This window comes from Schistocerca gregaria, chromosome X (assembly GCF_023897955.1).
Source record: "Schistocerca gregaria isolate iqSchGreg1 chromosome X, iqSchGreg1.2, whole genome shotgun sequence".
Lineage (NCBI taxonomy): Eukaryota > Metazoa > Arthropoda > Insecta > Orthoptera > Acrididae > Schistocerca > Schistocerca gregaria.
Window position 1 is genome coordinate 175,844,945 of NC_064931.1, and position 6,000 is coordinate 175,850,944.

General features: G+C 32.4%; 1 protein-coding gene across 4 annotated transcripts in view; it reads left to right on the forward strand.

Moving 5' to 3' along the window:
- LOC126297628 (protein ROP) overlaps positions 1-5,380 on the forward strand; it is a 100,890-nt gene extending 95,510 nt beyond the window's left edge. For all 4 annotated transcript variants that reach the window (XR_007552556.1, XR_007552557.1, XM_049988647.1 and 1 more), the window contains exon 13: positions 201-5,380. The gene's annotated coding sequence lies outside the window, so the exon portion shown is untranslated. The remainder of the gene's footprint in view (positions 1-200) is intronic.
- The last annotated feature ends 620 nt before the right edge of the window (positions 5,381-6,000 follow it).

Here is a 6,000-nt window from a genome sequence, read left to right on the forward strand (position 1 = left end):
CAGTTGATGTTGGTCCTATTACACTTACTAAAGTAACCAGGTATATGTTAATGATGTGGTCATTTAAATGGTGTCTTGCTAGTGGCAAAGTTGTTATTTTAAGATTCATTCATACTTATTTAAGAGAGAATAAAGCTAGCAAAGACATCATGAATGTTTTCAAGAGTTTAATTTGTTTCTTTTTCCTTTTTGTTTTACAGCTGCCGAAATAGGAACTTTATGTTGATGGGGTGAAAAGTCACCAGATCTATCAATATTATGTGAAAGATAAATGTAATTCCAGTGTTAGGATTTGTACTCAAGTCTGTATTGTAGTCAGTTGCCTTAAAACAAGAGCTCTGTAGCTCTTGTTGCATTTATCATATTAAAGTATTTTTTAAGATAGCATACAAGTTTGTAAAAAATTCTTGTAATTCATAATTTGTGTGTGTGTGTAAAATATTTAGATAACATAATTATGCCATATACAGGCTCATTAATGAAAGGAAAGACAGCTTATAGATATACCAGTATGAATTACTTGGATTGTAAGATTGCTAGAAAAAATGCCTTCAAGCAAAATGTAGGAACTTTGACTTAATTTAAGTGTCCTTTTGTGCAGAGGCAGTTAATGAGTAGTAGAATTTGTCTTCTGCAAAGCAAATGTCCCTTTAACCTCTCTGGTCTTTTGGACATTCTGACTACATTAACTAAAAAGCAGAATGTGATGAAACTTCCATCTTGCTGTCATTTTAATGTATGCATTCTTAATAATGTAATGTGTTTCTGAAAACACTTTCAATAAGATGATCTGTATGTTGTTTGAGAACGACATAGTCAACTTAAATTGTTCCTTTACCAGAGGACCAAACTGTGTTAAAGAGAGACGTTCAAAATCTTCCATTTTCAATAAACACCATAGTTTTAATAATAGTTTTTCAAAGTTATACTATTTAAAGAGTGGATTCTTTGCACAGCAATAACTACTTATAAGACTAAGAGGATAAGCCTGTGTTGCTTCACTAGTACAATAATTGTAAGTAGATTATTATTCAAACATTTTAAATTGCAGATTCATGTAAAAGCACATTTTGTAGCTAGATCTTCATTTCTGTATTGATTAGTTCTGTCTTCATGAGACTGCATTTTCCTGAAGTGTCAAATTTTGTGAGAAGCAATGTCACAAATCTTTCTGCCTTATATGTAAGCTTGTTAATTCATAACTGTTATTCGATATAGTGTTCTGTAAAACTTGGATGTGCTCCAGAATCTGTAAATTAACTGTTTCCATAATAGTCTTTAGTGTTGTTGTAATACCCATTTTTTGACATCGAATATTTTTATCTAACTTCTTAAAAATTTGTCTTACAACTACAGAGACATTATTTTTTATTAATATTTCATCACGATTTATTTGGACAGTAAAATATGTTAATAACTTTATAAGCAATACTGTGATAGTGTATGTTTGTGTTGAAATGTTTGAGTTCGTGGGAAATAATAAACGATGTTATCCTTCTGCCTGTTTGGGAATATGTTGTCAGTCTCATATTTTGCAGGCAGACTTAAGTGCTGTAGTTACCTGATTGACAGTTTATTAGGCACACAATTTTATGTGAAACTTTTGTAAATCTTCGATAAGAAAAGGAATATGAAAGTTCTTCTTAAACACCAATATATACTAGAGAATCGGCTGAGCATCAAGCAGTGGTATTATTGCTTGCCATATAATTTAGGCAGTTGCCATATAAATAAAATTTGTGGAATACCATATTATGTACTTACATACACAAGTACTGTATTTTTATTGAAAAAAAGTGAACAGGTATGTAAAATGAGCTCCAGCTGGAAAGCTGGTTATTGATCTTTATTTAAAAAAAATTCTGGATTGCTATTTGGAAGTGCTGTCCCCCATGTGTGGTTCTTGCACACTGCTAGACAAGATTGATTTAACAAACCTTTGTACCGTATGAAAACTAAGAAGGCTACTTAAAGAAACATTAAACTAAAATTTGAGATAACCTGAAGTAAGTCTGGGAATTAGTGTGTAAGTTATCCCTGTAGTCCCCCCCCCCCCCCCTCCATTACCAGAAAAAGAAGGGGAAAAAAATTACTGCCTAACCTTTCCTTCTTCCCCATCTGCACTACAGTGTATGTGAGAGCGTGCGCATGCATGCACATTTGAGATCATCTGTAAAGAAGTACAGCATTTTTAAAGTGGGGCATTGGGTAGTGCCAAGTCAGTAGGCTTTAGTATGGAAGAAGGGCATTTAAATCTATGACATTGCTATATTTTTAGGGCATATGGGGAGTATTTCTTTTAATTGCAAGTTATAATTTATTTAAAAAGCTGAATTTGAAAACATTTCCTTAGAGCTAGTTGAATAGACATGTAATTGACTTTATTAACAATAGTCATGTTAATAACTATATAATTTATACCTACACATTCCAGTTAAAAACATTGAAAACAAATATGTATGTAGTATAGTTTAATGAGAAATTATTTTCTAATTATGGCTGTTTCACCAAGCACTGTTTTAAGTTGCCATTAAATTATTGGTGGATGAAAAGTTTTATTTACTTCAAAAGTTTTTTCAGTAGTGTTAGTTTTAAATATATTTATTTATTTTTACAAGTTAGCAGATAAATTAATAAAAGACACAGTTAAAGTGGTTGTTAATTTCCATGTATTTCACATCCTGAATCCTGTTTCATGTTTGTAATGTCTGGATGCCTAAAAATTTCTCATCTTGGACATGTTTCTGACAAATCTGCCAATCGTGGGTCTTAAGGGTATGCCATATTCTCATTCAGTTTGTGGTGAGTATGAATATATGAAGAGGAAGCGTGCACGAGCCACACCTTTTCAGTTGAAGGCAATTTTGGAAGAAAAAGACATTATTGTTACCACCAAATGACATACATCACAGTAGGAGTTGAAACGTACAGTGCAATGCTATCCCATTATATTGTATCGTTGTTGTTGTTGATGTTGTTATTGTTGCTGCTGTTGTTATTGTTGGTAATTTAGACCAAATCTCCTTAAGTGTTTAACTGATGTGGCCTGTCAAAGAAGAAATGTTGATTTTCCTATTAATTAATTATTTTTGTTAATGTATTGAACAGATTTTGCAAAAGAAATGAAATGTTATAAAACTGACCCAGCATAATTTTCTCAGACATTTTGTTGCCTTGTGTTGTTAGTGTGATAGTAATGTTACAATGTATGTATTTTCCTTAATGTATTATAAAGCATTGTAGGCTATAGATAATATAGTACTGTTGACATATTGATATATATAGCTTCTTCAGATAGAGCAAATTCATATTTTCGTATTTGCTTTCATGTGACCAAACACACACTTCTCATTATCATGAGAGTTTTAATGCAAACTAACAATTGTTAATGTGTAAGAAATACATTGAAACTTAGAAATACGGGTCATTTGGAACTAGTGAGCACATAGTGTAAATTCAATAAATTTTTAATGCATTTATACAACATTTTCTTGTACTGTTGCTGTGTTCGATTTTTACATAAATATTGCCTAGTACAAATTTGATTTCAAAAAAGTGTCTTAAGATTTTAAAAGATTGGAAAGGTGGAAGACATGATCAGTTTCATTTTTACATACTTATGAATGTCATTTTTGTCTTTTTCTGTCTAATACATTTCATTGATGCTGTTTTGTTGAATGCAGCCTTTGTAAATGATGCAAAGGATTCCTTACCTAACACACTTGATCTTTCTGCATGTAACAGCATTCATCTTTTTCTCTCCCAAAAATGCAGTCATCTCTTTTCAGCAAGATAGTGTTCTTGAGTGCCTCACTTGTAAGGCTGAAAGTTAAAGATTTACAAAATTAATGTGTGGTGGAAAAAAAGTTTCATAGTTATGTGGTTCAGTACATTTGTCCAGTTTTTGTTCTCTCTCTCTCTCTCTCTCTCTCTCTCTCTCTCTCTCTCTCTCTCTCTCTCTCTGTGTGTGTGTGTGTGTGTGTGTGTGTGTGTGTGTGTGTGTGTGTGTGTGTGTGTGTGTGGTGAATGTTTGCTGTAGTTTCTCTCTCGTCTCTCTTAAATCTTGAAATATTTGAGCTAAAAAATTTTAGTGCCTATGTGCTATTCATTCTTTCTTAGCTTAATTGTAATGATAAGTGTATTAAAGCTTCTAAAATATTGGTACTTGGTAATTAGGAAGGTACTGAAATTGACTGTAAATATTGTTGAGGTCAGTAACAATGTGCTAAAAATCCATGAAACTAAAATGATTTCATCTCACAGGTGGAAAGACAGAGCAAGAAAAGATTTCCCTTCCCTTTTCTTACTTGCTTAACTCTTTCCTTCCTTCCTTTCTTACTTCCTCCTTGCTTATTCTTCAGCTTCATCAAATGGCCAATGCTCATTTGAGCAGTAATTTGTGAGGACAGAATTGACACTTTTGTTATCATGATGTACTAAATCAAATGTTGTGATATTGCTGTGTAAAAGAAAATTGAGGATTAAGGCCACCTGTGTGTTAATATTACTGTTGTTGTTATTATTTTTATTAGTAATATTGTGATGGACAAATGTAAAAAGAAAATAAGTACTCAGAGTTCTGTGTGCTGTAACTGTGCATTTAATTTAAAAAAGTACCATTAGAATTGGGTTTCCAGCTTCTCCCCCCCCCCCTCCCTCCATCCCTTTACAGTTACACAAGTGTAATGTATCTTGCTATTTTGTTCCTGAAAAAGTTCTGTCATTGAAAATACCAGCATTTAAACTGTATCATTTTTAAACTAATGACAGAATCTTTCTAGTGTTCTGAAACATATTGTTTATATGTGAAACAATATTTTTAGGATGAAAGGATGTTGTCCATTTTTTATCTTGTAGTGTTACAGTTGTTCTGAGACAGTGAAAAGTAATATAAGTGCCTGAAATTTGATTTTGTAATAGGGGAAATTACATACCACATTGCCCTATGACCCAGAAAAGTTGCTGTACATCTTACCACCTTAAGATGTTTTCTTATTTCTCATTTTCGACAAAGCACCTTCATTGAAGCAAGCCACTTAATTCCATTGTAATAGTACCAGTAGATATACTAGTAATGATAGTTAATGCACATTAAGAAAGAAAGTATTGCAAATTAAAAATCCTTCAGGAAATGCCACTAAACTTGTATAATTAAAACATTATCAGATAAACATAATTTATGATGCCCATAAATAAATCACCTTCTGCTTAGTATGTTGACAATGTTTGTTGAGGATAAATAGTATAATAACATAACAGCAGTTTAGAAACATTATAGAATGTAACTTCAGTCTCTAGTCACATAATTGCAGTTTATGATGGCATGATAAACTTGTTTCCTGTTCCTTTGATATTAACTGAATAAATTAATTTTGCCAGATTGCTGGTGTTATCTATTCATCCCACGAGATTTCCTACTTAGTCCATTTTGTCTGTCTTTGCAGGAAAATAAAATTTTAACACAGAAATAATATTCAAAGAAAATATGATAAAATTCCTGTGGGGTTTTAGATTGGATAAATTTGATAAACATCTGTATGCGTTTACTTATTGAGTAAATTTTAAATTGAAAATAGTGTTTTGTTTTTGCAGTATTTTAAACAACTGGAAATGTGTTTTCAAAAGCAGGAAAAACATATTTAAGAATATTAGGAAAAGGATAGAGTGCTACTCACTGTAAAAGATGACATTTACTATCCTAAAATGTCCGGGAGGCAATAAGCAGAGAAATACTTCTCCCAATACTTAGTTGTACAAGGACTGATTGGGATTTCTTGTTGACCACAAAGCCCTTATTCTTTGCGGAGAAATTGGAAGACGAAGTTTAGGGAAGTGGCAGCTAAAAACTTGGGTCAGTTTTGATCAAAACAGCATTCCATGCCCAGTCACGGGTGCTGCTTACTTGCAACAAGGTGTGCAACACATTAGTGACTGTCTCTCCCCATAATAATCTAAATATGGTCCAGGAAATCATTTTCCACTGAGACATGCTCTTGCAAT